Here is an 18675-nt window from a genome sequence, read left to right as displayed (position 1 = left end):
ACTCTTTCATCATATCTAGTCTTGGTCTGGTTCACCCTTTAGCTGAATGGAAACTGGCCCTGGTTTGTTCAGGGTCCACCCGGAGCCAAGATCCCGGCCTCCTGATGCCCACAGACAGCCCCACCCACCGTCCAGCACCTGACTTCCCGATGTCACCCAGCCCCCCCCTCCGCATGGGGGTACCTTCAGGGCACCACATGCTTGGTCTCAGGTATCTCCAGGCATGTGGATGCTATGCACCCAGAGTGGCTTGTACACGCCTGTGCAGGAAGAGAGACAGACAGGCAGAGATGAAGACAGAGAGGCAGAGACAGAGAGACAGGTTGAGACACAGACAGGCAGAGAGAGAGAGAGAGACTTGTTTCAGTAGAAAACCATCCACGGGCGTTTAAGAAACTCTCATTCTTTCTCCATAAAGGCCCTGGAGTGTGATCTCAAGGGGGCCTTAGGCAGAGGCTGATCAGAATGTGAAACAGGGGATCTCAGGATCCAGGGGCTTCTGGGAAAGCAGTCTGTAGGTCGAGCAGGAAGCCTGACTGTCACCCCAACGCCAGACCCAGACAGTGGGGGCCCCTCCGCACTCAGGCTGCTTCCAGATGCCCATAGCACGGGATGCTGTGCGTGCTCCGGGGGGCCACTGAGGGTGAGGGGCCTGGACATGCCGGTAGGAAGCGAGGGAGCAAACCCCAAACCAGGCCACCCCTCAGTCCTCTTGGAGAGTCCGTATCTCTGTCTACGTCATCTACGTCTGTATCATCTGTATGCACATCTCTCTCTCTCTCTCTCCCTCTCTCTCTATCCCAGTGAGAAATCTCCTTGGCAACTAACACCGTGAGTGCTGAAGGTCAAGACACACCTGACAACTCCGAGAGCCACAGCTAAAGTCCAGTGTGTTCCCAGGTTTGCAGTCAGGGCCCTTTGGGGTCTCTGCAGTCATGGCGGTTACACTTGGCTGTTATCGAAACCTCTGGCCACAGAGGCCACCAGAACAAGCTCCAGAAGGCGGGGAGCACAGCTGTGGGCCTCAGAGCCTGAGTCTCCCCACCATGAAAAAGCTCAGAAATGAATGTCCTCAGTTTCTCCACCTGGAAAGCCAGGTGCTGGAACCAAGCTCCCTCTAAAGGGCCAGGACCTGATAACCTCACTCTCCAGCTAAGGAGACCCTTATCGGCAGAGTAGAAAACAAAGCACCCTGTGTGGCTCTTGTTTAAAAGGAAGGAGCCCCATTAGAAACCACCGAGGACGGCTTTGGGGCCCAGAATCGCTGAATGACTTAAAAAGAAGAAAAGAAGGAAAGTCTTCCTCATGACTCACCCTCCCCTTCCTGCGGTTTGTACATGCTGCTTTCACTGCAGAATGAGTTTTTCACAAAGATTTTCCCTCACATCCAACACTGAGGTCTCTGAAAACATCAAACCAACAAAATTAATTTCCAGGTTGGTTAAAAAAATAAATTAAAAAAGTTCTCAAACAAAATCTGCTGGTTTTCTCAAATCTCATTGTAAAAGGTATTCAGTAAGCGCCGACAACTTGCTTGGGGCCCTGGAGTTCAGGGTCAGCGATGGCCTGAAGCTGGTGTCTCCCGAGATCTCCCTCACGTCCCACCTTGGGGCCCGGCCCCCCGCAGCTCACGTCCCTTTTGCTGTGACAGCGGCCCAGGGCCTGCTCGTATGGGCCTGGCCACAGACACCCTGAAATGCTGGGAAACAAACTGCCACCAGAATCCTCGTTTCTTTAAAGATTTATTTTATTTGCATTTATTTCGAAAGCCCCCATGAAGGAGACCCACCCTGTCGAATCCTTTCTCTTCCAGACCATTCGCAAAGGTGTGACCTGTTTTAAGAGAAGGTTATATTTGAAGGGGATAAAGAAACCCTACAGAGCGGAAACATTAAGGTTGACTATTCACATGTCAAAAAAAATTGCCGCTTTACGGAAGATTCATCAGGGTGTTTTTTTAAGTTCTATACAAACGTTGTGTTTTAAATGCCTTTCAATAAAAGAATTGATTCACACTCACCTTTCTTTCAACTTTGCTTCACCTTAAATGTAATGCAATAAAAAGGTATTTGCTCCAGTTTTCATTCTGGGGAAATGTGGGTTTCCTTCTGGCTGGAAGCACCGGCGTTAAACACAGTGCGGGGACAGCAGGGAACTTGGAGCGAGGGTCTCACCGTGCCCTGCCATCAACTAGGAGCAAGTCGGGGTCCCTTTGGCCTCAGTTTGTCCACCTGCAAAGTAGGGACAGGTTTGCCAACTGTGCCTCTATCTCAAAATCGTGCTGGGTTTATAAAGTGAGACATCCGAGGCCCACACTCTGACACAGACTGTGAGTGTTCCGTGACCTGGCTGTCCCGGAAATGGGCCACCTGCTCGTGATGGGCTCTCAAGCTGCCCCGGGCAGAGATTCGGGGTCACGGTGGCCGGCGGCCCTTGTCCAGGGTGGAGGCCTTGCTGCCGTGTCCTCTTTATCCTCCCTCGGAAACTAACTGTCTGATCCCTGCCCTTTCTCCCCAGGCCACGTGGTGTCCCGGGCCAGCTCCCCCAGGGGCTGCAGGGAAACAAACTGAGCGTTGCCTGCATGGCCACACCACAGACCAGCGCTCTGCCTCCCGCACGAGAACTCATTCAACTGGCAACCCCCCGGGAGGCAGGCGGACCACCACCCCTGTGCAAACCAGAGCGCCCCAATTTGAGTGACTTGTCCACGGTCACACAGCTGGGAAAACACAGCAGAGACCTTTGGATTCCATCCTCCAGCTGCTGATGCTGTGCTCTGACCACAGGTGGAAGGGCCCCCTCTTCTGTTACGAGCATCACAGGCAGTGGCAGAGCAGCAAGGCCTGACCTGGGCAGCCGGCCGCCTGCCCGTCTGCGGGAGCGCTCGGACGTTGGTTTACGGCCCAGAGGGGGGACTTGGAGCCGGAGGTCTCTCTTCCCTTCGGGAGTGACCCCGGCTCACGTGGGGCACACGGGTGATCAAGACGCCCAGTTCTTGTCTCCGGGGACCCGACTCTCTGCCCCTGGGCCCCCGATGGCCAACGATCCCCTCTCTTGGTGGCGGCCACCGGGCTGTGCTTTCTGGGAACCGTCCACCCTCCACGTGTCACAGCCACTGTGAGGGAGGGGTCCGAGGAACGGGGCAGGGGGCCGGGAAAGGGGACGCCCTTGGGGGGCCTGGGATGGGCAGGCTCTACGGACGCTCACGGGAGGTGGCGTTTCCCAGCGTCAGAGTTTCCGCACTGGGCAGAGAGAGGGTGAGCTCCTGGTGTGTACCCCGCCGACCCCCAGGTGACCGTTACTTTGCACAAAGTCGTTTTTAGGTCAGGAATTTCTCAGGAATTTGGCTGGCGAGGTGACAGTCCTTCTCTGTGCTTGGCTGAAGGTCCCCGACGTGGGACAGGCAGCAGGGCTGAGGGACCCTGTCACCAAGGACACTGGCCTCTCCGGAGCCGGCGTTCCTCAGCTCAGGGCCGGCGCTCCGTGGGGCCTTGTCTTCACCGGCTGTCGCCTGGCCCTTTCAGTTGGGCCTCGGTGGTCCTGAGGTTGAAAGGGTTATAGGGGTGGGGAGGGAGGGGCTCTCTTGGGCTGACAACATGGAAAGTGTCCCCAGAGGGTGTCCTCTTTGATCTTCCTTCCCCAGATCTCAAATCTGAGCCTGGCCACTCCCCCCAACATCTGCTTCTCTGAGCAACCACTGAAGATTGTGCTGATGACAAAGGGCGGGGCGGCCTAGGGAAGATGCTGTCCTGGCCTCTGCCTCAGGGAGTGGGGCCAGAGGGGGCGGCCTTCAGGACAAAGGGCCGAGTGGGTCCTGCCCCGCGCAGAGGGAGACTGCCGGTGTGACGGCACTTTGGTCCCCAGCACCTCTCTTCCCTTCGCTTCCCTTCGGAACAAACGTCCTCAGGACATACACATACTTGTGCCGTGTGTACCCAGTGGGGATGCCCACTGCTCGGCCCTAGTCACTCGGCCTCCGCGAAGCTGTGGGCCCTCCTGGAAGATACTGAAATCACACATGGTGAGCCAGAGTCAGCAATTAGAGAAGGAACTTGAGACAGAGACCCTGGGAAAGGAAAGTGGGGAGAAGACGAGGTGCTTACATTTGTGAGAAATTTTTGCCCAGCAGGAAAACAAGGAGGTTGATCTTAGTAGCCCTCCTTGGCTTGCTTTCTGCCGAGAAAACAGAAAGCCGGATTCTTAACCTCTGTGGACCTGAAGGCGAGGAACGGTTTGCAGAGGCAAAGCTCGGGGGTGGGCCCTGACAGTCCAACTGCTGGCCTGGCAACGTGCTTGTCAGAAACATCATTTATAAGCGTCATCTTCCATAGCTGTGTGCTATTCGTACTTTTTCACCTCTTTTCTCGACATTCTGGAATATATGTACGTGTACCACATTCATAGCAAAGAGAGACGCCAACTTCTGAGTCGACGATCAATAAGCCCTTTGATGACAAATAGAGACATCGGGTCCTGAGAGGCTCTCATAGGATGGCCACACCCGAAGGCAGCCGTGGGGAGGGGCTGCTAAAGGCACAGCGTCTGCCACGGGGGACCCCGAGGGCACCCGCTTTGCACTTGCAGACACCACATGGCATCAAACCCAGCTCTGCTCGGGGTCCCAGGGTCCTCGCGCTGCCTGGGGCTAAGCTTCCAGGTAAAACCCTCACACGCCAGCACACATTCACACACACACAGGCATGCACGTGAACGCATGCGTACACACGCACACACAAGCACACGCTATGCCCTTCCTTTTACAGATGTCACTGCGTTGGGAGGCTGTCCCCCAACACCCTCAAAGCACTACCTAAAAATATTTAGAACATCGTCCTTCCAGAAGGTGATGGCCCTACTGATCGAAAGAAAATTAGATTGAACGACTGGGGGAGACGTAATGTCCATCATCAGTAAAAACACGTTCAATTAATTCATCTGCTGGTTTCAGAGCAGACAAATGAGGGGCCGCTGGGGAACACCCTGTTACAACGAGAATCTCTTTAAAAGACACGTCTTGCTTCTTCCTGTTTGGCTCTTTCTTCCATCAGTGCTGGGGGGTGTGCACGCACGCTGGGTGCGCACGCACTCTGACTGGTCTGATGTTATTTCATCCACTTATGAGTTTCGGCTCAAGCGTCAGGCCGCAGACACAGGAAGCAGGACCAGGGTCGCTTCAGAGCCGCGACCTTGGACGGGGGCTGGGTGCAGGGCTGCGTCTTCTCCTGTGTCTTCCAGCTCATATTCTCCCCCACCTACCCGACGCGACCACGTCCAGAGACCGCAGATGCCTGTTTACGACGCCGCCTCTGAAATGTGTCCCCTTCTGTGGGGAGGAATGAGGCCAGCACAGGAAAGACGCTGCACACGTCTATGTTTAGCAGGCGGTCTGAGTCTATAAATGTTAGGGTGTCTCGCGTCCCTGTCCCTCCCCTGCTCGGTGGGGGGGGGGGGCGGGCCCTTCCGTCTTGTCAGCTGTAAAATGCGTCTCTTTTTAACCCCTGAGGCATCTGCAGATGAAAGGTGAGATCGTGAATGGGGGTGCTGACAGCCCGCCAAGGCCCGGCAGCGGGGGGTCCCCTTTGTCTCGGCCCCTCTGACCTCCCGCCCTGGTCTGTGGGAACCGGACGGAAGAATGTGGCGCGGAGAGCGCGGGGTGGCGGCCTGGCCGGGACAGCGGAGCCTGTCCCGCTGCTGCAAGTACGCTGACGTCACCCTGGGCCCCCAGCCGCCCCTCCGCCCGGCCCCCTTCAGGCTTTGCAGACGAGGCCGGGGCAGCCCCGGGCCGAGGATGCTGCCACACGGTATCAGCAAGAAGGCAGGGACCCTGCGCAGAGCCCCGGGTTGGGGATGGGAAGATCGGATTGAAACTCTGGCGGGAAAAAAAAGGGGGTTTCTCGGAAGCCAGTCTGCACAAACACACAAAGATCACCTCCGGATAAAGCTGAGCTCTGTCTAGAAGGGGCCATCGCTGTTGCCGTTTCCAGGCAGTGAGGGGCCGTGTCTTCTGGCTGGGGGCTCACCGTGCTCCGTAACTTCACTTGACGTACAATACAGATTTTCAAGAAAATCTTACAAGTCACTCATGACACAGCTCTTCAGCCTTCAGGGTGGTGTCTCTGAGGAGGTGGCTCTCCTTCAGACCCGAGACCCCGCACGCCCAAGCCCTGAGACCCCCTTTCCCTACACCCTCCACTGGGGCTCGTCTGGTTCTTAGAAAAAGGAAAAGCGTTTCCCCAAATATTGTAACACCGATTTTCAGAGAAGAGAGGTAGCAGCTCAGTGCCCATTTATTTTGTGGTTTCTTCTTCTAAGAACACAGATCGTGTTCCCACTTTCAACTTGTGTGATTCTGTTCATTTATTTGAGATATTAATTTTAAAAGCCAGTGAAAAGCCCAACATTCATAGATCAATAGGGGCTTCAGATAGTTGAAGACAAGAAAGGCCACACTGTGTCCTGACAGCAAAATACCCTTTTGTCCCCTGAAAACAAAAGGCATTTTTAAAAATTAACTCAAAGCCCCTTTAAGGTAAAAATAAGAAGCCGGTCCTGACCCAGGATCCGGAGCACATGGGATGGTTATCGGGTGTCGAACCTGCATTTCCTTATCGCCGTTGGTTAAAGATTCACCGTTTCCCCTCCAGAAAGTCCGCTGCTCTTCAGCTCTGGCAAGTTCTGTTTCTGTGGAGGACTCTTTGTGAATAAACAGCAACACGCCAGTCTGCTTTCAGGTACAACTTAAAGGGGAATTGAGTTCACAAGACAACGCGATTTCTCCCCACGTCTGCTGAGGAGCACAGGCATCTGAGCATTCCTGCTTTCCCAGGAATGAAAAAAAGGGGAGACTTTCATACAATTCATACAGTTCCTGTGTGTAAATAGTTTTAAAACCAAAAACATGATTCTGATATGTGGCCTATGTTTTTCTCACAACAGACTTCATGGACACCGACAGTGTATCAGGTTTTATTCTGTTACTTACGATATGTTACAAAAGGAAAAAGCAGTGAGCTCTGTCTTATGTAGGAGAAAGGCAACTGTGTCACATAGTTTCCAGGAAACCTTTAAAATAATCTTTAAAAGTTTATGCATGGTTTTATGAGATTTAAGATATAAATTACAGGAGTATGTTATTCTCTAACAAAACTCATTTTTGGAAGGTTTTGCAAATATATCGTCATTAACATTTTTCCTTTTTTTCAGATAAACTCAGGGGTTGTATTCTTCCACAGTGAAGCTTTTTCTTCAAACACAGGAGAAGGTGCAAATGTAATTGTTTTATCAACGCTATTTCTAACACCGGAGGAAATTTCTTAGGTTGACTGTTAGAAAGGCTAGAAATGCTGAATGGAGCACACAGAGCCCACTCCTCCAAGCCCACCTGACAGCGGTGCTGGAAAGCTGCTTGCTGACCTTATTTCCTGGTTATCTTTCTAAACGGAATCCGTGAGAATTTCATTCTCCATCACCATGATCTGCATGCAGGAAAGCAAGCTTTAAAATGCACAGAAAAAATAGGAAAATGCAGGTGAGCGATAAAATTAGAAAAAAACAGGTATCTCTTTTATTAATTACACATATTTTCCTTCTTTTCAGGATTAGTGCCAAAGGCAGCAAGGCACTGGAGGAGGATGCTGAGCGTTCCGTGTGCCACATGCCCCTCTGTCCTAGGAAAAGCACACGGTTTCTGCGCCGTTCTGGGGAGCCTCAGGCTGGCCCAGTGGACGTAGGCCGGTTGTCAGGACGGGAGCCGAGGCTGCTTCCTTGAAGACGCAGGAATCTACATGAATGAACACCTGGATTCCCCTTCTAGGCTAACGGGTTGAACTTAGGGTAATTAAGTGTGCTGAAGATCGTACCAAGAAATGCCCTAAACCCCTCGATCTCTTGCTAGTTAACCTAGTTTTATGTCAACTTTTCATCCGTAAAATGGGCCACCAGCATCCGCAGCATCACCTCTTAAGGACGTCAAGCCACCTCCCCGTAGATTTTCCCGAGCATCACATCGAGGAAGACAGCACAGCTGAAGAGCTGCCGACGTCTTGGTCTATATTATAAATTCAAATGAATCAAACTGGTCATTTCAAGGGCTTCTTTCATGATGGAAATGTCTCTAGCCTTTACTCACCCACCCAGTTCCCTAGAAGGTGGTCACAGTGCTGAGAGGAGGAGATGGGTGTGCGGTGATGACCTTGGACCTCAGGCCCCGGGAGGCAGAGTTTACGTCCAGCAGGAAAATGAAAACTGGAGACAAACACCGTTGACTCGGCTGGACCCCCCGGTTGACTCGGGTGTCTGGGTGCTTCTGTGAACACTGGCCTCCGGCCCTGAAATATCTAGACGGGGCCTCAGCTTCCTCGCTTTCTGCACGTCTGGGTTTCAGTTTGCACCAGGTGGGCCGGGTTAAATTATCACCTTAAATGGGCAAAGAATATTTTTAAATACTCCAAGGAAAGCTGTGGTCAAATTAATGGTTAAGTGTCGTCAGATCACCTTTGAAGAGGTGTTCAAAATCTCGGAAGGTGCTCGTGCCGTGAGCGTGAGCGTGTGTGTGTGCGTGCGTGCGTGAGCGTGCGTGCGTGAGCGTGTGTGCGTGCGCGTGTGCCTGCGCGTACGAGCGTGTGTGAGCATGTGCATGTGCGTGTGTGCGCGTGTGCCTGCACGTACGAGCGTGCGTGAGCATGTGCATGTGCGTGAGCGTGTGTGTGCGCGCGTGTGCGCGTGTGCCTGTGCGTACGAGTGTGTGAGCATGTGCATGTGTGCGCGTGTGCCTGCGCGTACGAGTGTGCGTGAGCGCGTGTGCCTGCACGTACGAGTGTGCGTGAGCGTTGCGTGTGTGTGAGCGTGTGCGTGCATGTGTTTATCCTCAGAGCCCACCCCCTCCACAGCCCTGCCCAGTGGTGCCCCTCCCCCTGAAAAAGGGTTGAAATCAGAAGCATGAGAACCTGTCAGCTCTGGTCCAAAGAAACACCACGTTCCACTGCTTGGCTCCTAGCCCAGGCTCTCTGAGTTCAGTCACACGTTGCTTTCAGCTGTGACCTCCTTTTATAGGCTGAATCGTGTCCCCCCTCAAATTCATGAGTTGAAGTCCTAACCCCAAAGGACCTCAGAACGTGACCTTATTCGGAAATGAGGTCATTGCTGCCGTAACTGTTTAGGATGAGGTCACACCGCATTAGGCGGTCCCTAACCTAGCATGAGCGAGTCCTTATGAAAAGGGGACGTTGGAAGACAGACACACAGGGAGACGTCATGTGACGATGAGGCAGAGACGGGTGATGCTTCTGCAAGCCCAGGGTGGCCACCAGCCACCCGAGCTGGGGGAGCATGGAACGGCTCCTCCCTAGCGTTGGAGCCAGCCCTCCGGAGCGAGAAACAATGCGTCTTGTCCTCTCTAGCCCCTGGCGTGTGGCCCTATGGGACTCCGACCACAGGACAAGGGTCCCCCTCCCAAACACAAGGGGCGCGTCTGGCCCCAGCCCCCTCTGTCTCACATCAGGAACAGCGGGGGGTTTCCAGAAGACACTAACACAGTTTTTGTCACTTTGAATTCTATCTCAAGCTCGTAGACTTTTCTGCAATAGCTGTTAAGTCATCACAAATGCTGCAATTCCAATTGGACTTTTCCTGAAGTTACGAACGTGACCGTATCTTCCTTGGTTCTGGAAGGTGCTGAGTGTTCGCTGCAACTGCTCTCAGAGCCTGCACGAGCACAGCGCGTGCAATTCTGAAATCAGGAGCATTCGTCTTTGGATAGATTTCAGGCTCATGGAGGGTGTGACCCACAATACGCAGGTTGCTGGGGCCGTCCTGTCTCTTCTGGTTTTGTCCTTTCTCTGAAGCAGGACCGGTGGCTCTGGGCGAAGGGCGGCCCATGGCCGTGGCTGCTGTTATTTCCTGTTTTCTTTCTTTCCTAATGCAAACTGCTCACAGCACCACTTTTCTTTCTTTATTAACTAACGTTTAATTGGGTTAGAGTTTGGGGTGACTTTTTTAATTTTTATTTTATGTTGGACTAGAGTTGCTTTACGATGTCGTGTTAGTTTCAGGTGCACGGCACGGTGAACCAGTTATACACCTACACATGTCCACTCTTTTTTAGATTCTTTTCCCATATAGACCATTACAGGGTACTGAGTAGAGATCCCTGTGACTTGTTTTAATCAAGCAGATGAGCGAGCCACGGGCCCGGGAGGAATGATTTGAGAGCACAGGCCCCCAAGGCCCAGAGCGAGGAGGCAGCCCCGGCGGGTGGGGGGGACGCACCACCAGCTCCTACAGTAGGAAGACCGAGCCCTTCCCGAAGCTCTGAGTTCCTCCAGAAGACCAGCTCCGCCGTCTGAGCTGAAGCGACCCTGAGGATATCAGAGGGAGATGGCTGTCCCTCTGGCCAGGTCCCGGTCACGAATTCTGCATGGACATCCAGGTACACAGGGTAGTGCCTGGGCTCCGGCTAATGCCACGTGGACGTGTGGTCAGCACGTGAGCTGGCCTGTGTGGCCTGTACTTTTACCTCTGCTTGTGAGGAGCAGAGAACAGGCTCAGTGTCCAGGGCAGCTGCCCGTCCCGGGCGTGCGGATGACGTGTCCAGCAGCCATGGTCTCCTCTGTGGGGCATCTGGCCCTCCCATGAGGCGCCCGCCTGCGTGCAGGGGCGTGTCCTGGCTCCCTTTTGCAGACAGTTAGTCCTGGCGTGATGCTACATTCATGGGAGAGCATGGACCACGTGTGGTTGGCTACTTGAGGGACAAAGACAGAGTGATACTCTCGGCTCAGCGGGCACCGGCCAGGGGAGAGCTCTACACAGCTCCCTGGGGCACCTGGGTGTGTGGGCGACAGCCAGGCTGCAGAGCTCTTGAGCGCACACCCCAGACAGAGCACGGCTCCCATGAGCCCAGACGCCACGTGAGCAGGGCCGACAAACGGCTTCCTGAGGACAGCAGGTAGGGCCTGCACACAGAGAGGACGTGCTGATTAAGATACAGACCTTATCCCCTCAGCCAACGAAGTGCCAGCTGGCTAGTCACTCAGCAAACTTGTTTATTGTTGATCATGGAAGAAACTCAGACCCCAACAAAATAGAGAGAAAAGTGCAAAAATCCCTGTGTACTCATCACCCGACTTCAGTAACTATCACCTACGCCCTCTCGTTCCAGCTACACCCCTGCCTAATTCCGCTCCATGTCTCCAGCTTGTTGTGAGAAACATCTCATATATTGTTTCATCCATAAGTTATGTGTCTTCTGTCTATAGCGAGAAGAACTCTCGCTAAAACGCAGGGTCAGAAGTGGGGTCCCAACAGAGTCTTCAACAATGTGATTATCAAAAACACCATTTCAGGTTCCTGTTGTCCTTAGAATGTATCCCTACGGGGATGTCACTGTCCAATGGCGGAGTTTTAAAGTCACTTGGAAGAGATACCCACCATGGTCATGCCTCCACTCAATACGATCGTGCCCATTTATGTCATTTTGGAATTTTTTAAATGTAAATTTAATTTTGTTTTATAATTATGTACAATATTTACTTGGTTTCAAAGCCAAATCTATAAATAGGACCAGAGATGGTCTTAGCAATCAAGGTACTGAGGACACAGAATTTAAGGGGATGTGGCCATGCTTGGGCCGTGGAGACGCCCCTCCTACGGTCTGCAGCTGCCCGGCCCTGTCTTCGGGGCCAGGGATCTTGAGAGAAGTCTAGCTTCTGTTTCTGACCCCTCTACCTATTTTCTTCCCCATAAGTAACTGTTTTAAGTTTTTATTTCATAGTTTAATCGTTCTATTGCATTTTATTTTTTCTTTTGCGGTACGCGGGCCTCTCACCGTTGTGGCCTCTCCCGTTGCGGAGCACAGGCTCCGGACACGCAGGCTCAGCGGCCATGGCTCACGGGCCCAGCCGCTCCGCTTCCCAGACCGGGGCACGAACCCGTGTTCCCTGCATTGGCAGGCGGACTCTCAACCACTGCGCCACAAGGGAAACCCTATTGCATTTTTAATATAAGTAGATACAAATATATCTGTGTCTCTGTGTATAGATAGATATGTGCATATATAGGTATAAATATATCTGTATCTATACATGTACAGAAATTTTGAGGTGCCCTCCTCCCCTTTCTTACGTAAATGGCAATGGACAACATACACACTCAGCTCTTCTGACACTGCGTGGTCCTCCTCTGTGTCTAGGTGTGAATGAATGTTGTTCATTCAAGAAGTCCCCAACTGATGGATGTTCAGTTTTTGTCTTTGCCGTTACAGTCATTGCTGCAATGAATAACCACGTGGATGTCATTCTGTAGTTTTGCCCATGTATCCCTGGAACAGATTCTCGGAAATAAGACCTGCAGTTTTCCTAGACCACGGCCGATTCTCTCCTCAGAGGCTGCTCCGCATGGCCCCCAGCGATGTGTGAGCATGTTTACTGGACAGCAGCACCAACAGAGTGTGTTGTTAAGGGCTTGGGCTTTTATCTGATAGAGGAAACACGATTCCTCGATATTTAAGCAGATCAGAGGATGGGCTAGGACCTCCGCATGCTTAGAGGGATTCTGGCTAGAGGCAGGAGGCGAATTAAACTTGCACAAAGAGTGAAGTTTCATAAATGTAATGGATTCTTTGAATGAATGAATGACTGCTTGGGCGAATAAATGAAAGTTGCAGTTAAACCTCAGTCAGCGTCACTTGTCAGCCCAAGCTGCAGGTGACTGGGGGGCGGGGCCCGTAAGTGTTCCCTGCCTTGGCTTTGCCCCGGCCCGGAACTCCCTCCTCGGTACCAACGTCAGCCTCTGTCTCAGCACAAAGCTCACGTGGACTCGGTTCCGGGGCATGAAGTATGAAAATACTCTCATTCTGCTGCTTTGAAAGGATGACATTTCCTACCAATAATTAGGCCTTGTCACCAGGCGGCCCCGTGTGAAGGTGCTGACACATTGCTGCATAGCGGTGAGTGATATGTGTAAATAGCATTGATTAGAATGTGACTGCAAATGAATGACGTGATCAGGTCTTGACACAAAGTGTTCGTGCCCCGTCAGTCACTGCTCCCCTCCAGGTGTGGTGTCATCCCCCCAGGATGCTGGCTCTCATCCCCCTACCCCTGCCCCACCCACAGACCAAGCCTCCCTCTGCAGCCTCCCCTGCGGGACCCTCACGCAGGTCCTGCGGCGGACGTGCCGCGGGGACAAGGGGACATGGGGACAGCAGGGCCGATGCCCAGCCAAGCTGTCCACCCGGACCAGGGGGAGGTGGGCAGTCTGACCCCCATGTTTATCTGCTTGTCTTTGTATTGAGGGTGAAGGCTGCTCGTGGCATTTCTACTCCAATAAAAAGTCGGCACGGCATTTCCTCTTCAGCTCCACGGGGTCATGCGGAGGGAAGCTGGGCGCTCACGGCAGCCTCGGCCTGCGCCCCGGGGCTGTGCTGGCGGCACCCTCACCGGCGGGGCCTCACCTCTTCTCCTGCCGTCGCAGCCCAGGACACTGAGACTGGGGGATACCCAGGCCCGGGTCCACGAGGAGGGGCCAGGATCCCCACGCTAGTGGCTCAGGTCCTGAGTGCCTCCCGCTTAAACCAAAGACCAGTCACTTTGCCCAAATCTTGGCCTTCCCCAGTGGCTTTGCTTAACTTGATGTTCTCGACAGAGACCCAAGTGTTCGCAGACTTTAACTTAATTGCATTGCTACTGAGTTGGGCACAGAGGATACAGTTAAATTTACACGGAGCTGAGATCTGTTCCCTCTATATGCCAGTGTCCTCAGGAAGTCTCTGCGAAGAACTTAATTTGCTGAATATTAATGGTCTTAAAATAACTGAAATTTATTTCTCCATCTGCCATAGCACTGACCTTTCTAAATCTAGGGGTAGACCCCAAATCTTGTGTCTTGAGCTGAGAAAGGAGCCCAGTCATTTCCTCACCTGCCATTTGTTTAGAAACGGTGACGAGGTGCTCAGAATGTGAGATGCTAAGCTTCACAAGCCACGCTGGAAACATGGTGAACAGAAGGGTGTCCAGGAAACGGGAACTTTTCTCTCCTCCCCAGTCATTCATCAGTTACTCAGCTTAAGTACGATTGGTGAGTCCATTCCTGACACGGGGCTATCTAGGTGCACACCAGCCACGACAAGAAAACTGGGGAAGGCATAGTCGTATTTTCCAGCATTGGGAATCTCAAAGAATATGTACCAAGAGCAAAGCATCATTTTCATTTCTTTAAAAAATAGATGTCTTAGGAAAGAACTAACTGATTCAGCTGCCATTTCACACCCCGGAAAGGCAGCACGAGATGCTTCACGAGGAAGAGGTGAAATGTAAGCCTCTGGTAGATCCTGAAAGAGTTTCCTATCGGGGGTGTGTGTGCGTGTGTGTGCGTGCACACCTCTGTGTATCGGGCTCCCTAACAATACTAGAGAAACGGACAGATTACTCCTGACAAGCAGGAATTGCCACAGCCACCAGCGTGGCCCGGGCACTGACTGTGGAGCCGGCCCTGTGGGGCTCCAGTGTCGTTGTCCTTGATCTTGTGGGTCACAGCCTCACCTGGTCGGGGTGCAGGGTAGTCACACCGGGGCCCCACACGGCTCACAGCCCTGGGACAAGTCACTTATCTGACTGTGCCTCAGTCCCAAACAAGGCTCCACATTTCACCATAAAATAGAATATTCAAATGCAATCATGTGCAATCTATGTTTTGGGGTGGGATAGAGTCATTTTAGGACTAAAAAATGGAAAAACAGCCTATCAATGACTTATTAAATTATAATTAAAAACTTAGAACAATTTCCTATGATTTTGTGAGACTCCAGATCTTACTCTGCGACATTCTTCTCTTAGCAGCAAAACCAGACGATGGTCAGGAAGCCCCGCTCCTGGCAGCGCAAACAGCCAGCTGCCACCTCCCCCCCAACACACACACACACACACCATGAGCACATCCCTCCCACTCCAGGCCATTCCTCTGGGTTTACGAGATATGGAGTCCCCTGTAAACTGAGTTAGTTGCCCAAGAAAAGCAAAGCCCCTGTTCCTGAGATACAGCTGAGGGTGCTGCCGCCGGTTCTGAGCCCTGTGGACCTCTGCGGTGAGAAGGAAACCCAGCGGGCCCACGGGCACACGGCTCCCAAGAGTGGGCCCTGGAGCTGGAGGAAGGAAATTTCGAAAAAATCCTGCATGACTTGAAGGAGACATTGCCATCCAAACAGTGAGAGAAAGTTAAAAAGAAGGAAAAATAAACAAAAGAAAGAATAAAATAAAAGCAAAGGGCATCAGCTGACCCCCTCTCTGCATCCTCCTAAGAAGGCTTCAAACAGTAATGCAGCCACGGCTGGTTATGCATTTCATCTCTGAGTACCGATAACACAACGAAGGTCTCCATCTCTGAGCAGTTAGTCAAATCCAATCCCGAGGTCAGTTCCATTCCCATGAAATGGACCGCATGCAGGAAGGGGCAGAACATTCCTTTCTGAGAGCAACCCCAGGACCACCACCTCCTTGAGAGGGTCTCTCAGTGGGAAAGAAGAAAACCTTGCTGAGAAACACATCTCTCCCACCTCCTTCCCCTCTCCTTTTCTCTAGTAATATTTTTGTTGAAAACCACAAGAAATCCATTGTCCCCCAGCGCCCTCCCTTCCCTCTCCCGAGTCTGAGTTCCCTGTGACTCTGGATCGTCCCTGCTGCAATAGGCACAAATGTGAATCTTGGAGTATCTTTCCTCGATGGATGGTTTTTTGTATCTGTTACAGTGAAATACTGTCGAGTTTCCCCCAAGTTTGAATAGGACTTGCAACTGAGGAACGTGGCCCCATCCTTGATCATATCCATGTAATTGTCACCAGTAATTGTTACAGTAGTTTTCTAACAATTACCTCTTCCAGCCACAGAATTGGGGAGAGTGCCATTCACGTAACCACACCGTGTATAGGGTTTTTATTTAACAAGACTGCCCAACTATGAGCAGAAAGGAAAAACAGAGAAGGCTGAGTATGTATTTAAATGCAGACAATATCCTATGACAAAGTCGTTATTTCCCAGCTCAAATCAAAATTTTAAACAGTTTACTTCCTTTATGTCTTCCCAAGAGTTTCACATAACAAACTTTCAGTGTCATGACTAATAGCGGCTCTTGCCAAGGATTACGCTCTTAAAACCGCTCTCCAGCCTCTGTGATGTGCAGCTCACTCCTTATTACAGGAGACATTATGCAGAAGCGCCCGCGTGGTGATGGGACATGGCAACCCCGCTGTGAGAATGCCTATCAGAGCTTCTTTTAAGGCCCTTTCTCAATTGTCAGCAAAGTATTTTTTAAGGTTAAAAGGTGTAAAATTATTCTGAAATGCTTTTCTGACCTGTCGCCTATCACGGCAAAGAGCTAGAGTTCATTTTTTTTTTTTCCTCTAAAATTGTATTTTTTGAAATGCGGTAATATTATAAGAATAAGCTTTCTACGAGGAAAATAGTCCCCTGAAATGTTCATGATATTTTTTTGCATGCCTTCTGCTCCAATGACTGCAAAATTAACCACTGTTTCATGCTTAGAATTTTATTTCTGATGCAATTTTTCTTATCCCGAGCCTCGGCGGCTGCAGAGAAATTAATATAAATGACCGTTACTTTTTACATCTCCTTTTCTCTCTGCTTTTTTCTCCTATGCCTGTTACCGTGGTTGCTTCACGTTCTGTCCATGTCAAGTCAGGTTCGCCGCTGGCTCGAGGTCCAGTCTGGTTGGGTGGAGGCAAGGAACACCAGCTGGCGCTGTTGGAAACCAGCAGAAGGCGCGAACCTCTCAGTCATCTGCCTCCACGGCTCGAGACCTGCCCTCCAGGAGCAGGCCCGGGCTCGGCCAAGCATTCCAGGTCGGCGATCCTGACCTTTTACACCCCTGGCCTGTGGGTCCCCTCTTTTCTGCAGTGTGGCATTCCTGGCCATCACTGACTGCTTAATGTCCACTCAAATGACTAGTCGTTTTTGAAATCCAGTTGCTGCCAAGCCCTGGGGAGAGCATCTTAGGTACGAGGAAAACGACTGAGAAATCCACCCTGTGAAGCCGGCACCTCACTCGTCAGGGGACAAAGGGGGAAGCCCATGGGGCGGGACCGCATGAGCTGAGCCCAAACCCAACAGAACCCACTACACAGGGTCTGCTCACATCCCTCTCAGCCACCCTTCTGCGTCCGGCTTTTCCGGCTTCTTTTCTTTGCTCTGTGGCTATGCGAGGCCCCTGCAGAGCTGGTCCTGTCTCCTGGCTCAGTCTTCAGGGAGTGACAGAATAAGCCCTGTGGATTTGTGAAGGGTGCTGCCCATAAAGAACTTGCCGGGCGTTGACCTGCCTCCACCGTCACCCGCCCACACCTGGGAGTGGAGGTCCTGGGGGCCTGTCTGGGTCGGTCGCCCATGTTTGCACAGCTCGCAGAAGGCAGGTGCGTTAATCCATCAGATTCTGTCTCTCCTCACCACTGCCCCCCACCCTGTGTCACTTCCCCATACCAGGTGCTGGGACCAAGTGACCGCCGTCCTTTCTGGGGCCTGGCCAAGGTGTTAGGGACCCATGACTCTTGGATTAGTTGACATTTCTGTGTGGTTCACACAGGCTCCTTAGTGCAAGGGGGACTGTGACCCTGGGCTGGGCAGTGAGTGCCGTCAACTCAAGGAATAATAGGAATTCTTCACAGGACAAGAAAATTTTAAATTAGTCGAAATCTTACAGCTCCTACAGGAAAGAAACTTGATAGGTTTTCCCCAAATTTGCTAACAATCTTTTAAAAATTGAGGTGGTGTATGTTATCACATATGTGAAATGTAAAAAACAAAACCAACAACTGAATATAAGGAAACAGAAACAGGCTCACAGATACGGAGAATAAACTCGTGGTGACCAGTGGGGAGAAGGGGGGGAGGGGCAAGACGGGGCAGGGGATTAAGAAGCACAAGCTACTCTATATAACGTACATAATCTACAAGGATATGCTGTACAGCATAGGGAATATAGCCAACATTTTTACAAGTTTAAATGGAGTACAATGTATAAAAACCACTATTATGTACACCTGAAACCAATATATCATAAATCAACTTCAATAAAAAATTGATATGTATGTAATAAAAATAATTTGAGGTAGAGTATATGAGAAGCTGGCTGTGGGACCTTCTCTGGCGGTCGAGTGGTTAGGACTCTGAGCTTTCACTGCCCAGGGCCCGGGTTCGATCCCTGGTCAGGGAGCCAACATCCCACAGGCCACACGGTGTGGCCAAGAAGGAAAAAAAAAAACGGTTTTAAAACAACATTTTCTAAATGATCAATAATTGAAAACAAATTCGCTTTGACCTGGAAGAGTAAAGACTGAACTGTATTTCTCTTCTCTCTGTGGGAAATGCCAGAGCAGGCAGGCAGACCATGGAGGAAAGCTCTCACAGAGGAGGGCCGGGCGGGTAATACCGTTTGCCCCAGATTTTACGACATCTGAGGAACTGATCAGTGCATTAACATTCGTACTTTGCTGTGATTTCTCATCATTCGAAACAAATCTAACTTTGTTTGTTTGTTTGTTTGTTTGTTTTTTGCGGTGCGCGGGCCTCTCACCGCTGCGGCCTCTCCCGTCGCGGGGCACAGGCTCCGGACGCGCAGGCTCAGCCGCCGTGGCTCACGGGCCCAGCCGCTCCGCGGCACGTGGGATCCTCCCGGACC

This window comes from Lipotes vexillifer, unplaced genomic scaffold (assembly GCF_000442215.2).
Source record: "Lipotes vexillifer unplaced genomic scaffold, Lipotes_vexillifer_v1.1 scaffold791, whole genome shotgun sequence".
Taxonomy (NCBI): Eukaryota; Metazoa; Chordata; class Mammalia; order Artiodactyla; family Lipotidae; genus Lipotes; species Lipotes vexillifer.
Note: the sequence above shows the minus strand (reverse complement) of the source record.